The following is a 15,819-nucleotide window of genomic DNA, read 5'->3' as shown; positions in this document are numbered from 1 at the left end:
AAGGGGTAAAAGGAGAAAAAGCCCCCCAAAATTTGTAACCCAATTTCTCTCGAGTATGGAAATACCTCATATACCTCATGTCAAGTGTTCGGCGGGCGCTGTAGAGGGCTCAGAAGGGAAGGAGCGACAATGGGATTTTGGAGAGTGAGTTTTGCTGAAATGGCTTTTGGGGGCATGTCGCATTTAGGAAGCCCCTATGGTGCCAGAACAGCAAAAAAAAAAAAAAAAAAAACATGGCATACTATTTTGGAAAATACACCCCTCAAGGCACGTAACAAGGGGTCCGGTGAGCCTTAACACCCCACAGGTGTTTGACGACTTTTCGTTAAATTCGGATGTGTAAATGAAAAAAAAAATTTTCACTACAGTGCAGTTTTTTTCCCCAAATGTACTATTTCTACAAAGGGTAATGGGAGAAAAATCCCCCCAAAATTTTGTAACGCAATTTCTCCCAAGTACGGAGATACCCCATATGTGGCCCTAAACTGTTGCCTTGAAATACGACAGGGCTCTGAAGTGAGAGATCGCCATGCGCATTGGAAGCCTGAATAAGGAATTTGCAGTAGGGGTGGGCCCGGTTACAAGGATGGGGCTTGTCTCCACCAAAACCCTACAGCAGTGTCTCCCACAGGGTGCCTCCAGCTGTTGCAAGACTCCCAGCCTGCCAGGACAGTCTATGGCTGTCTGGCAACACTGGGAGTTATGGTTTTGCCACAGCTGGAGGCGCCGTTTAGGAAACACTGCCGTATGAGACGTTTTTCATTTTTATTGGGAGGGGGGGCGGGCGACGTGTAAGGGGGTGTATGTGTAGTGTTTTACTTTTTATTATTTGTTAGTGTAGTGTTTTTAGGGTACATTCACACAGGCAGGGGTTCACAGTAAGTTTCCTTGAAGGAAACCCACTGTAAACCCGCCCGTGTGAATGTACCCTGTACATTCACATGGGGGGGGGCGCCCCAAACCTTTAGCTGTGGCAAAATGACAACTCCCAGAGTGCACTGACAGACCGTACATGCTGGGAGTTGTAGTTTTACAACAGCTGTAGGCACACTGGTGGGGAACCACTGAGTTAGAAAACAGACTCTAGCTCAGTGATTCCAACCCATGTGCCTCCAGCTGTTGCAAGACTACAACTCCCAGCATGTACGGTCTGTCAGTGCACTCTGGGAGTTGTAGTTTTGCAACAGCTGGAGGCACATGGGTTGGAATCACTGAGTTAGGGAACAGACTCTAGTTCAGTGTTTCCCAACCAGTGTGCCTACAGCTGTAGCAAAATTACAATTCTCAGCATGCCCGTGCAGTCAGGGATGCTGGGCATGTAGTTCTGCAATATCTGGCCCTTCAGATGTTGCAGAACTACAACTTCCAGCATGCCTGGACAGTCTGGGCATGTTAGGAGTTGTAGTTATGCAACAACTGGGGAAGAACAGTGGCCTCCAAACTGTAGCCCTCCAGATGTTGCAAAACTACAACTCCAAGCATGCCCAGACTGTCCAGGCATGCTGGGAGTTGTAGTTCTGCAACATCTGAAGGGCTAGATATTTCAGAACTACACGCGCAGCATCCCTGACTGTCTGGGCATGCTGGAAGTTGTAGTTTTGCAACATCTGGAGGGCTATAGTTTGGAGACCACCATATAGTGGTCTCCAAACTGTGCCACTTCAGATGTTGCAAAACTACAGCTCCCAGCATGCCCAGACAATCAGTGCATGTGGGGGTTGTAGTTTTGCAACATCTGGAGGACCACAGTTTAGAGACCACTACACAGTGGTCTCCAAACTGTGACCCTACAGATGTTGCAAAACTACAACTCCCAGCATGCCCAGACAGCCTTTGGCTGTGTGGGCATCCTGGGAGTTGTAGTTTTGCAGCTTTTAGAAGGCCACAGTGAAGATCACTTATCGCGATCTTCACTGCAGCCTTCTCAGCCGCACTTTACGGCCGCCGCTCAGATGATGACGCCGCTGCCCGGGATGCCGCCACAGGTCCGGGTAAGCCGGGCCATGTCCCCCCCCCCCCCCTCGCCGCCCGTGTTCCCCCCGCTCTGTACCGACTTCGATCGGTGCGCAGAGCGGGGGGAAATGAACTCTAACCCCCCGCCCCCCTCCTGTCATTGGTGGTCAGCCTGACCGACCAATGGCAGGGGATAGGAGGGGGTGGCAACACTGCCACCTCGCTCCTATCCTTTAGGCTGGTCGGAGCTGTCTCTGACAGCTCCGATCAGTCTTATTTTCCGGGAGATCGGGTCACCAGTGACCCGATTTGCCCGAATCGTGGCAAATCGCAGGTCTGAATTGACCTGCGATTTGCTGTGATCGCCGATATGGGGGGTCTCAGGACCCCCCTAGGCATTGCCACGGGATGCCTGCTGATAGATATCAGCAGGCATCTTGATCCGATCACCGTCCGGCGAGCGGCAGTGATTGGAAATACCGAGGGCATTTCCGTCCCCAAGGAGTTAAAGGGGTATTCCAGGAAAACATTTTTTTTTTTTTTTTTTTTTTTAAGATCAACTGGCTCCAGAAAGTTAAACAGATTTGTCAATTACTTCTATTAAAAAAAATCTTCCAATAATTATCAGCTGCTGAAGTTGAGTTGTTGTTGTCTGTCTGGTAACAGTGCTCTCTGCTGACATATCTGCTTGTCTCGTGAACTGCAGAGTAGAAGAGGTTTGCTATGAGGATTTGCTTCTAAACTGGGCAGTTCCTGAGACAGGTGTCATCAGAGAGCACATAGACAGAAAATAGCAACTCAACTTCAGCAGCTCATAAGTACTGAAAGGATTAAGATTTCTTTTATAGAAGTAATTTACAAATCTGAAGTAGAAAAGGAGTTGATCAGCTCACCTGAGCCCAAATTGCACGGCAATCCTCAAGAGAAGCAGCACAATAGATGAATGTAGCCAGCACATAAAATCCGGAGTTTATTGATATATCATTAAAAGTTCCATAGAAAGACAGGTAGGGGAGTACATCAGGCAATATCACGTACAGTTACCAGCTTGGAGATGGGTCACCAACGCATTTCGGGTGATATATAAAAAAAAGTTGTGTTTTTCCCTGCATAACCCCTTTAACCCCTTAAGGACCGGAGGTTTTTCCGTTTTTGCATTTTCGTTTTTTGCTCCTTGCCTTTAAAAAATCATAACTCTTTCAAATTTACACCTAAAAATCCATATGATGGCTTATTTTTTGCGCCACCAATTCTACTTTGTAATGACGTCAGTCATTTTGCCCAAAAATCTATGGTGAAGCGGGAAAAAAAATCATTGTGCGACAAAATTGAAAAAAAAAAACGCTGTTTTGTAACTTTTGGGGGCTTCCGTTTCTACGTAGTACATTTTTCGGTAAAAATGACACCTGATATGTATTCTGTAGGTCCATACGATTAAAATGATACCATACTTATATAGGTTTGATTTTGTCGGACTTCTGGAAAAAATCATAACTACATGCAGGAAAATTAATACGTTTAAAATTGTCATCTTCTGACCCCTATAACTTTTTTATTTTTCCGTGTATGGGGCGGTATGAGGGCTCATTTTTTGCGCCGTGATCTAAAGTTTTTAACGGTACCATTTTTGCATTGATAGGACTTATTGATCACTTTTTATTCATTTTTAAATGATATAAAAAGTGACCAAAAATGCACTATTTTGGACTTTGGAATTTTTTTGCGCGCACGCCATTGACCGAGCGGTTTAATTAATGATATATTTTTATAATTCGGACATTTCCGCACGCGGTGATACCACATATGTTTATTTTTATTTTTATTTACACTGTGTTTTTTTTTTTATTGGAAAAGGGGGGTGATTCAAACTTTTAATAGGGGAGGAGTTAAATGATCTTTATTCACTTTTTTTTTTCACTTTTTTTTTGCAGTGTTATAGGTCCCATAGGGACCTATAACACTGCACACACTGATCTTCTATGCTGATCACTGGTTTCTCATAAGAAACCAGTGATCAACGATTCTGCCGGATGACTGCTCATGCCTGGATCTCAGGCACTGAGCAGTCATTCGGCGATCGGACAGCGAGGAGGCAGGTAGGGGCCCTCCCGCTGTCCTGTCAGCTGTTCGGGATGCCGCGATTAGCCGCGGCTATCCCGAACAGCCCGACTGAGCTAGCCGGGATGCTTTCGGTTTCACTTTAGACGCGGCGTTCAACTTTGAACGCCGCGTCTAAAGGGTTAATAGCGCGCGGCACAGCGATCAATGCCGCGCGCTATTAGCCACGGGTCCCGGCCGTTGTTAGAGGCCGGGCCCGACCCGCTATGACGCGGGGCCACGCCGTGGCCCCGCGTTATAGATCGGGAGTGGACACATGACGTTCCAGTACGTCATGTGTCCTTAAGGGGTTAAGATGTTTTTAAAAGTCTCGCATTTAGTGTCTACGCTCCTGTTTCTGAGTACATTGGGGACATTTATCATTGTCTTTAGAGCTGTTTTTGTGTGTAGATTTGTCTCTATTTGGAAGCATCACTGCACCTCAGGCTATCTTTCGAGACTTTTTGGTTTGCCCCCCATTATGCCAATTTATATAGTTAAGGGCTTCTCTCAATTGTTTGCCTTGCTAAAGTTAATTTTTCTTGTGGCTCCTCTCAGAGTTCCCTTATTGAAGAACAAGTTATAATGTATTATATTATGATCACTATTTCATAGGTGTCCTTCAACCTGCACATTAGTTACTCTGTCAGGTCTGTTGGTTAATATTAAAGGAGTAGTCCAGTCCTGAAACACGTATACCCTACCCTAAGGAAAGGGCCCCAGCTCTCTGGCCAGATCAAAGTCCCCCATTTTTACTACCTCATTGTGACTTGCTGCCTTGTTTATTTGCCTCAGTAATTGTTCTTCTACCTCTTCCAATATATTTGCTGGTTTAGAACAAACCCCAATCTGTGTCTTCTTTTTTTCTCCATGTATTTCCTCCCATAGTGACTCCACTTTATAATTTCCCTCCCATATATCCTCCATCAGAGCAGACTTCAGACTGGACTTTACATAAAGGCAAATCCTCCCCCTTTCCGATCCTTCCTGAATAGACTATAACCCTGTATGTTGACCGCCCAGTCATAGTTAATGTCCAACCATGTCTCTGTTATACCCGCTATGTCGTATTTTTCCTCAGACATTATTAACTCTAGTTCATCAGTTTTATTGGTTGGACTTCTGGTATTAGTCATCATGCAATGGTCCCCCCACCCCCGGGTAGTAGCCATCATGCACCCTAGTCACCCCCCCCCCCCCCCCCCCCCCCAGTACATTAAAAAGTTCCATCGCTCTATTTACACTCTTTCCCTTCTACAGGGTGGGCCATTTATATGGATACACCTTAATAAAATGGGAATGGTTGGTGATATTAACTTCCTGTTTGTGGCACATTAGTATATGTGAGGGGGGGGAAACTTTTCAAGATGGGTGGTGACCATGGCGGCCATTTTGATATTGGCCATTTTGAATCCAACTTTAGTTTTTTCAATAGGAAGAGGGTCATGTGACACATCAAACTTATTGGGAATTTCACAAGAAAAACAATGTTGTGCTTGGTTTTAACGTAACTTTATTCTTTTATGAGTTATTTACAAGTTTCTGACCACTTATAAAATGTGTTCAATGTGCTGCACATTGTGTTGGATTGTCAATGCAACCCTCTTCTCCCAACTCTTCACACACTGATAGCAACACCGCAGGAGAAATGCTAGCACAGGCTTCCAGTATCTGTAGTTTCAGGTGCTGCAGAATGGGCAAAACTAAAATTGGAACAGGACCCTCAGTTTACGCAGAAGATTTTGTTCAGTAATGAGGCAAACTTTTATGTGAATGGGGTAGTTAACAAACAAAACCACCGCTATTGGTCTGACACTAACCCACATTGGATAGATCCCTCCAACACTGTTGGAACACAAAAATTGATGGTATGGTGTGGTACATGGGGTACAAAGATAGTGGGGCCATTCTTCATCAATGCCACTCAAGGCCACTGGATATGCGAAATTGCTACATGATGATGTGTTTCCCTCTTTATGCACTGAAGCTGGCACGTTCCCTGAGTTTTTCCAGAAAGATGGTCCACAACCACATTATGGGTGTCAGATCCGAGCATTCCTAGATGAACAGTTTCCTGGAAAGTGGAGTCGAGATATGCAGCACCTGAAACTACGGATACTGGAAGCCTGTGCTAGCATTTCTCCTGCGGTGTTGCTATCAGTGTGTGAAGAGTGGGAGATGAGGGTTGCATTGACAATCCAACACAATGGGCAGCACATTGAACACATTTTAAGTGGTCAGAAACTTGCAAATAACTATGAAAGAATAAAGTTACATTAAAACCAAGCACATCATTGTTTTTCTTGTGAAATTCCCAATAAGTTTGATGTGTCACGTGACCCTCTTCCTATTGAAAAAGCTAAAGTTGGATTCAAAATGGCCGACTTCAAAATGACCGCCACCTATCTTGAAAAGTTTCCCCCCTCACATTTACTAATGTGCCACAAACAGGAAGTTAATATCACCAACCATTCCCATTTTATTAAGGTGTATCCATGTAAATGGCCCACCCTGTATATTGTAGTTTCCCTACCCCCCCCCCCCCCCCCCCCCACACACACACACACACACAGTCCCTAGTTTAAACACTTCTGCACCCTTCTGGCCATCTTCTCCACAAGCTCAGAGTATCATGCAGTGGTTCACACGCCCCCTCCCATAGTCTTGCATTGAGGGGGCCTGGTGTGACATCACAAGGGGTGTGGCTGTGATGTCACAACCCCCGCCGCCCGCACCCAGAGTTCGGATCAAAATGTTCCGAATACTGGGGCAGTGGAGTACCCCTTTAAGTAAGCAGCATAGTTCCCCCATGCTAGGTAGGCAGCTAAGTTCTCCCATACTTGATAGGCAGCTTAGTTCCACCCACATTAGGTTGTCAGCATACTTCCACCCACATTAGGTTGCCAGCATAGTTCCACCCACATTAGGTTGGCAGTATAGTGCCCCCCACATTAGGTTGGCAGCATAGTTCCCCCCCCCCCCCCCCCCCACACACACACACACATTTGGTAGGCAGTGGTCCTCACAGACAGTGTATGGCTGGAGGCTGTATACTGCCCCACTTCAGTGCTCTGACCACCGCTCCTCTGGTCAGGGGTAATGATCTGCTGCTATGGCCTATAGGCCATAGCAGCAGGTCCCGGGACTGGAGGAGCAGTGGTTTGCACAACACATTTTGCACAACAACATGCTCCCTCGAACCACTGTTCAAAGATTGCATACATTGAGCAAGATGTACACCTGACTGCATTGTAAAACATGGAGGACATCTTGGCAATTGGGATAGCTCAAATAACATTTTACTTTACAAAAAATCCCAGAAAAGGTTATCAGGCACATAAACTAAATAATCAAAGTATTCATTTTTTTTTTTTTTTTTGTTAATGTAGAATTAATTAAAGGATGCATTTTCCTATTAATCAATGGTCATCATCTACATACCATAGGCACTCCATCAATATTTCAAAGAGTTCTAAGTCTGGAGATATGGGGTCCAGTCTGGTAGTTAAAAAAAAACGTGCTCAGAAACATATGTCTGAACACAAGTGCACTATATAGTAATTATGATCAGCGCTGGCAATCCGGAGACTAAGTTCTCTGACATGTGCACTGGCGTCTAAGACGTAACTCCATGCTCATCATAGGTAGACATGCTTCATAGTGCCTTTTTCAGTCACATGACCAGACCAGCTGACAGGTTCATGTGACCACATTAGTAAATTGGCATCACGTAGGGAATGCTGATTGGCAGCAATTATATCATGGGATGCCGTTGTTATTATGTGTCTGGTTAATTGTAGGTACTACATCATGAACATAGGTTATTTAAACTGTAATGGATGTGCCGGTGGCCATAAGTCTCAAGCTCTTGACAAAGCCAACTTGCTTGGCAAAACGTCGGGGAGGCTATATGTCTTGTTTTATTTAGTGGTCTGTGAGGGAATGGTATAATATATAAGGCTAGATTTACATATATCCAGCTCCGGCGAAACTGGGTGAAAATTGCAACAACTGATGCCAGAAGTGAATCAGTTGGCATTAGTTGAGCATCATCCGGCATCCATTGTTTGCGATCGCAGGACGGGGGTACACAGCAAGATGCATTCACCTGTCTGTGCAGCTCCGGTGAGTCCAATCATCTGGCATCTAAACTGAGATGCCGGATGATTGTGAACGGTCCCATTCAAATGAATGGGATCAGTTCTGGCTTAATTTTCCGGAGGGAAAAGAAAACTGACGACGAACATATGTATAGGGGTCCTAACAAAGCTCAGAGGCACATCCTGCTTCCTGCCACAGCTATGAAGTGAGAGCAGGAGCTGTGCTTGCATCATCAGCCATGGTTCCCAGCAGCAGCCAAGGACCCACCAGTAATGGCAGACATCAGCGATTGTCTGCCAAGAACACTTATGATAGCATAAGTGTTTATAAAAGTGAAAAATCCCCTACCAATAAAAAATGTAATTTCTCTCTTTTCCCATTTTACAAAATCACTACATGCTAAAATGTCCGATCGATTCAAATATTATGTTAATGATCTTGTGAACAGCTTAAATGTACAAAGCCAAAAAATACTGATTTTTAATCGCATCATATCAGAAAAAAAATCAAAAAGAACCATCAAAACAAGAATTGTACCAATAAAAACTACAGATAACAGTGTAAAAAAAATTAGACTTCATAGATCCCTGTTTGCTGAAAAATAAGGTATTGAGGTAAGGAAAAGAGTTTTAAATCATTTAAAACTAAGTTTGTTCAATAAAGTTTGACTTCTTATTAAAGTAGTACAATTATAGAAAAATTATATAAATTGATTAGTGTGTTAATCGCAATGAGTTACAGAATAAAGAGAACATATCAGTTTTACCATAAAGTGCACTGCATAAAAACAAAATCCCCCAAAATTGCAGTGTTTATTCCAATTTCCCCCCACAAACTTTTTTTGGTTTCGCCATACATTTTATGGTAGAATTGGTCGAACAAAAAAACAGCCCTCATATGGGTCTGTGGATGGAAAAAAAAAGGTATGACTCTTAAAAGGCGAGGAGGAAAAAGAGAAAACACAAAAATGAAAATTTTCTGTGTACTCAAGGCCAAAATAGGCTAATTCCTTAAGAAGTCAACTGCACAAGCCAGAGGGGGTAACGCAGAACTGTGTTTCCCCAACTGGCATCCAAATTGAGGTGCCAGATGAATGTGAACTATCCTATTCACTGGAGGGAAGCACAGACAGATTGCCAGTTCTATGTGAAAAGTGGTCTAAGATGTTAATTTTGCTGCATTTTTTTTATTTGTTTGTAATTTTACATGTGTTTTGCTGTAGTTTTTCAAATCCTATAGGAAAAACGTAAGTAAAAAAAAGCATGAAAAAAAAACACTGACACCAAAAATGCTAGAAATGAAAATGCTTGTACATTAAACTAGTAAAGCTGAAAATAATAATATATTCAACTAATTCAGTATACTAAACCAAGTCAAGGGAAACAATATGGCTGAAGAGAAGTGGTATGTGTTTTATGTTACTGTAGATTTTAAGAGATCTGTCATCAGTTTCACCTGCATGATCCAGAACAGACAGGAAGTGCAGGTGGCAATGATGACAATCATACTTACCTGATCCTGTTCCATGATCCAGTTCTTCCTCTATATTCTTCTGTATCTTCTGTTCCAGGGCCAACGTGGAGCATGGGTGGAGCTTCCTGATGTCACCGCTGCTGTTTGCTAGCAGCTGGACCCAGTAGAGAAGCAGGAGCAGTGACATCAAGAAGCTCCGCCCATGCTCCTAGTCAGTCCCAGAACAGAAGATACAGAAGAAGATAGTGGGAGAACCAGAGCCCAAAACGGGATCAGGTAAGTATGGTTGTCATCAGTGTCACCTGCACTACCTGTTTGTACCGACAGGTTAGTGCAGTTGAAACTTATGACAGATTTCCTTTTAATGTAACATCTAATGGTAAAAAACAAAAAAAAAATGCCGCCAAAAGAACTAATGAAAACGGCAAATAAATAGGCTTTATTGAAGTTAAATGCTCTTACCAATGATTAGCCAAATGTTTTATCCATGTTAAATAATTTATTCTGCATGGGTAAAACAGCAATAATAACGTCTGTCTTACGTATCATTAATGTGTTTCCTATTTTGCTTGTTGTTTCATAATCTTACACTATGTGGGAAAAATACTGAGAAAATAGTGTTCATCTAAGACCATATTTACATTAGTGCTTATTTTAAGATATGAAAGCCAATGTACTTCTTTCCATGTAGACACATATTCCGCACAGGCATATATATATAGATATAGATATAGATATATAGATATATATATACACATTCATAAACTGACAACTACTTTTTAGACTTCTTAGCATTTCCTTTGACAATGTACCTCCTGCTTTTTAAAATAACCACAAATACTAAGGTAAGATTAACATCACATGTATTAAACGACTCTGTACTATGGAAAGAACCGGCAACGTGGTATTGCCAGTTCAATACCACCTACAGAGGAGGTAGGTGAAGCTTCCATGTCTGGTGTACTGCTATTACCACTAGTAGTGTAGAATACCAATCAAAAGAACACTACTACTTCTTTTTCTTCTAGCTACCATAGCATCTGTCCCCTTCCCTGGCAGTCTGGGGACTGTGGTGTAAAGTTCACATGGAGGGGTGTGAGTTTGTTAACTTTACAAATAAATGACAAATTAAACCCGGCTCTGACATTGATTTTTGAACCTCGGGACAACTTTTCTACTGTGCAGCTGTTTATTGAAAAATAATGTGTAGGTGGAAGAGCAAGTGCATAAGTGACCATGAGCAGCTGCCCCGGCCACAGGACAGCACGGGCAGAGGAAGGTATGAGCTCTTATAATGCTGGGGACAAGACAAGTGACAAAGAGAAGACAGACTTCTTGTGGTGTGTGCCTGGGTGGATATTATATAGTTAAATAATTTATCATTTTATTATTTCACTCTAACTGTGAAGTATTTGTTATATAGGTATAATAGATTTTACGTTTTTGTTGTTGCAAAAACATTTATATATATATATATATATATATATATATATATATATATATATATATTTTTTTTTTTTTTTTAATAAAAAATAAAAAGTAGATAGCTTAGATGTGTAGCTCGCCGTGGATGTAAATGACTTCCGGCAGTCTACATTGTGTGTATTGAAACTATCATCATCTAGCGATCTTTTGGTGCTGTAAAGTTGTTCATTTACTTTATGCACAAAATATTTGGTACATTCACACGTGCAGGATCTGCTGCATATTTTGTGCTGCCTATTTCCTTCAATGGGAAACAAAATCAGCAGCAGAAAATATGGAGCAAAATATGCAGCAGATCCTGCACGTGTGAACATCTTTTTACATTGTAAATAACATTGAGCGGCTGTAGATATTATTACATTGTATGGCTTGTACATATTTCATTGTAAATAACATTGTGTGGCTGTCTGTAGATATAATATTGTATTGTATGTCACTGTAAATAATATCGTGTTATAATATACAATTATATTATAATTTTGTATGGCTATACAACATTGCGAGGTTGCTGATATTACGTTGTATAGCATACATATACAGTGTATTGATGCAGACTTGACATCCTATAGCTGTTTTTGGAGTACACGAGTGATGGAGGATGATTTCCTTTTTTATTTTTTATTTTCACTTCTCCTAAATAAGTATCTCTGCTGGAATAATTTGCTGGCAATAGAGTAGTCTGTACGAGATTCTCAGTAGATGTCGCCTATGTACAATAGGGTTTACAATGGCAATCCTACCCCCTTCTCCTCACATTTAACTGCTTCTCCCCTATAGATTATTTCGATTTTGCAGCAATCAGTAGTGACGCAGATAGTCAGGCAATTTCTTGCGATCGACTGTGAAGCCCCAGACAAGGCTTTAAGATGTGAGAAAGTAACGTGTGCCTTGAATAAGACTTCATTGATCAATGAGAAAGAAGCTTGAGGAGCCGGGGACAAGCACTGGGGGAAATGGGAAAAAGAACTGTACTGTATGTGATCCAGGGGGGACCAATGTATGTGATCCAGGGGGGACCAATGACCATCTACACTAAAGTGTTACTACAGAATTTCACAACTTTATTCCACAAAAAACGCAGAAGCACCTTGTGATACATATATGTATCACACTATTTATTTATCATCACATTATCTATCTTTCTATTTATTAATATCATGATCTATTTATTATCACATTATCTTTCTATTTATTTATCTCATCTATTTATCATCACATTATTTATCTATTTATTTATCTCCTGATCTATCATCACATTATTTATCTATTTATTTATCTCCTGATCTATTTATCATCACTTTATCTATCTATTTATTTATCTCATTATCTATTTATCATCACTTTATCTATCTATTTATTTATCTTATTATCTATTTATCATCACATTATATTTCTATGTATTAATCTCCTGATCTATTTCTCATCACATTATTTATTTATCTCATTATCTATTTATCATCACATTATATTTCTATTTATTAATCTCCTGATCTATTTATCAGCACATTATCTGTCTCTCATATTATCTCTATCTCTCGTATCTGCACTTTTAGCTAAACTATACCTGTCCATCTAGAACAGTGGTCTCCAACCTGCGGACCTCCAGATGTTGCAAAACTACAACTCCCAGCATGCCCGGACAGCCAACGGCTGTCCGGGCATGCTGGGAGTTGTAGTTTTGCAACATCTGGAGGTCCGCAGGTTGGAGACCACTGATCTAGAATATAACAGAATATTTTGTCATCCAAATTGATAGGACAGTTTGCACATACTGTATGAAAATGCTCTGTTCCAGTACTTTCTGCATATATCTCTATTTCAGGGCTCCTGTTGCGTTTTTTTCTTCTTGTGCACAAACGAATTCTGACTGTACTAATCCAAAATTCTGTATTTATATATTAGTATCCCATCGAAGTGAATGACAACTGTCAAGAATCTATTATTTTCCTTTTGGTCTGTATTTTTCATCAGGCAAAATTAGCGTTAGGTTATTATTATTATTTTTTTCTGCTTTAGGTAAAATGGAGGCCAAATACTAACCAACAAAAACGTAACATTTACCTTAGGAGGACTTTTGAGGAAAACAAATATGAGTGTTGCTATTGTACTCTGAAATCAGCCCAATTTAACCCATATATTGCTTGTTAAAGATTGTACATTAAATAAACAAATAAGGCAACATAGGTGTAGACTTGGAGGAGCACATACTCCAGCTCCTAATTGAAAGTATAGGCAATGTTATTGGGATAAGAAGAGTTAAGAAAGAAAAAAAAATGAGAGAGAAAAGAGGAATCGATGATTAGCAGCTGCCAAATAAAGAAGTGGAGATCAGCAGCGTCTGCACATCGCTTCTTCTGTATATGCTGTAGATTGGTCGGATTTCTTCATCGATATTTTGGAATTCTGCTGCTATGGAGACAGTTTTGGTTCCGTACTGTTATATAGTTATATCATTAATAAGGATGAAAAAAAATAAATAAATAAAAAAAAAAAGAGTCTATCAAGTTTAACCCTTATGTCTATTGTGTCACTACTGTGTTGATCCAGAACTGTATATTTCGCTTGGATTCAGAAACGAGTGACTGCATGGTATTCTCATAATAGGGAAGTCACTTGGAAGTTGTTGTTTGCCAATATGAGTGGATTCTGGAAAGGTGATCGATCGGCAGATTGATGGGAAGACGGCGTCGATTGTCTCCCATACAGCCCACGTCTAAACATCACAGCCGACGTGTAATAGAACGCCTCCATAGTGTACTGATAAGGGCCGACCTGACTGCGGGCACCCCAGGAACTATACACTCTGTACATTATCGTACTATGGGAGGGACAATCCGAATTCAATCCTGATTGTATTGTCCAGACAGACTTATAATAGACAGTAGTGTTTTACTTGTGTTCAGGGTGAAGCGCAGTACATATTGGGGAGTGCTGTAAATCTCTCTTGTTGTTCCTGGCTGTCCCTTAATGTACCCCCTCAGCCCCAGCTCCCCTCCCCTCCCCCTCCCCACTTTGTTTATCAGCACATTTTTCTGCCTTTTGCTTAATGATATTTTATTGATTAACAAGGAGCAATGGGGTGTCTCCGAATGGGAAGGCAGGCAAGCAGCGCTCAATTATATTTTACTAATTACTAAGAGGACTGTCTCCGAGCTCCAGTAGAGATGTTCAATTAATAACAGTCCTGGAGCAAAATTAAGAGCACCATTCATCTGAGCAGAGCTGGACAAATTATGGATCGCCATCAGGGCATGGAGGCAGGGCAAGATGGAATGTACAGAGACAGAACAGTGTTCACACAGTGCTTCATATATGACTGATCATACACAACAAAAACTTCCCCCAGAACCCAGGTAATGAGGCCACCATTATCCTATGCTGGACTGCCCAGATACTATTGCGGATTACCCCAAGGACCTACCTTTTCACAATCCCACCTGGGACCCCCTGTATTTGCCATGTTAAATGTAATCTTCCTGTGCACCTGTCTGCCCTTTCTTTATTCCTATAAAGTGAGGGAGCTGCTATCCAATCGTATTGATCTGCCTGATACATGTGTTATTCACAATACAGCCAGACATGGGCTTGTAGAGAGAACATTCTGGCTCTACTAGGGGGAGAATCTGGAAATGTTCATTACTAATGATTAATAAAATATATCATAGAATATGTCTCTTTAAATACATAGTACCCTTTGCATAGATTTCATGTTTGGTTGCTGAGAGTGTGAATAGAAGCAGTATCTAGGCGAATATATAAATAAATATCTATAATTTGTTGTTGATGTTGTAGTGTTAGTTTTGTTATGGTACCACGTATTAAGTTAATACAACACAGACGAGGTTGACCATATAAGATGTAGAAATCCATTTCATTGTGGAAAATCAAATGTTTCCCTTTTCCATTATGAATTACATTTTGTAATAGGAGACTTTTACTCAATAACAATTTCAGACAACTCAAATACCCCCCCCCCCTCCCTTCTCCCAATTGGAAATGAATTACAATGATTTGATGGAAGTAAACTATTTCAATAGATTTAGTGGTATTTCGGGTATCAAAGTGATAGAGGCTTCTGTTATTGATGTGTTCTATACAGCTGTAGCTGCACAACAGGCTAAGGCTCGAAAATGGCGAGATATAGATTTTACTCTGCTCAATGCAATTTCTCAGTCTGTTTTCTATTGACCTAGAGGACTTAAGGGAAAATAACACATATTATTGGAACTTTTTCAATAATAATTTAAATATTAGCTGTTGTCTTTAAAATAGGGAGGTTGAGTTTATAAAATGATAATACAAACAAAGCCCACATCTGAAAAAAAGAGTCCATTCTTACACCACACGTTTTATTGTAGGAAATCTCTATCTATCTAACAAATTATTATCTATTTATTTATTTATCTATCTATTTGTCTATCTAACAATCATCTGTCTATAACATCTATTTATTTATTTATTTATTTATCTATCAATCATCTATTTATTTATCTATTGGATTGCCAAATCACATGGCCAGCTATTAGTTTATATGCAGCCCTGCAACCTCCTATACAACTAAAATATATACATCACAAGTGACTATGAAGTAGTGCTTAATGACTGGGGTGTAAGTGTAAGGCTAGGTTTCCACACAGGTTTTTTCTGGCCTTTTTTTTATTTATTTATTTTTTATTTTTTTGGGATAACTACCACTGCAGTTTTGGAAGA

Source organism: Hyla sarda, chromosome 1 (genome assembly GCF_029499605.1).
Source record: "Hyla sarda isolate aHylSar1 chromosome 1, aHylSar1.hap1, whole genome shotgun sequence".
Lineage (NCBI taxonomy): Eukaryota > Metazoa > Chordata > Amphibia > Anura > Hylidae > Hyla > Hyla sarda.
This window is presented reverse-complemented; position numbering follows the sequence as displayed.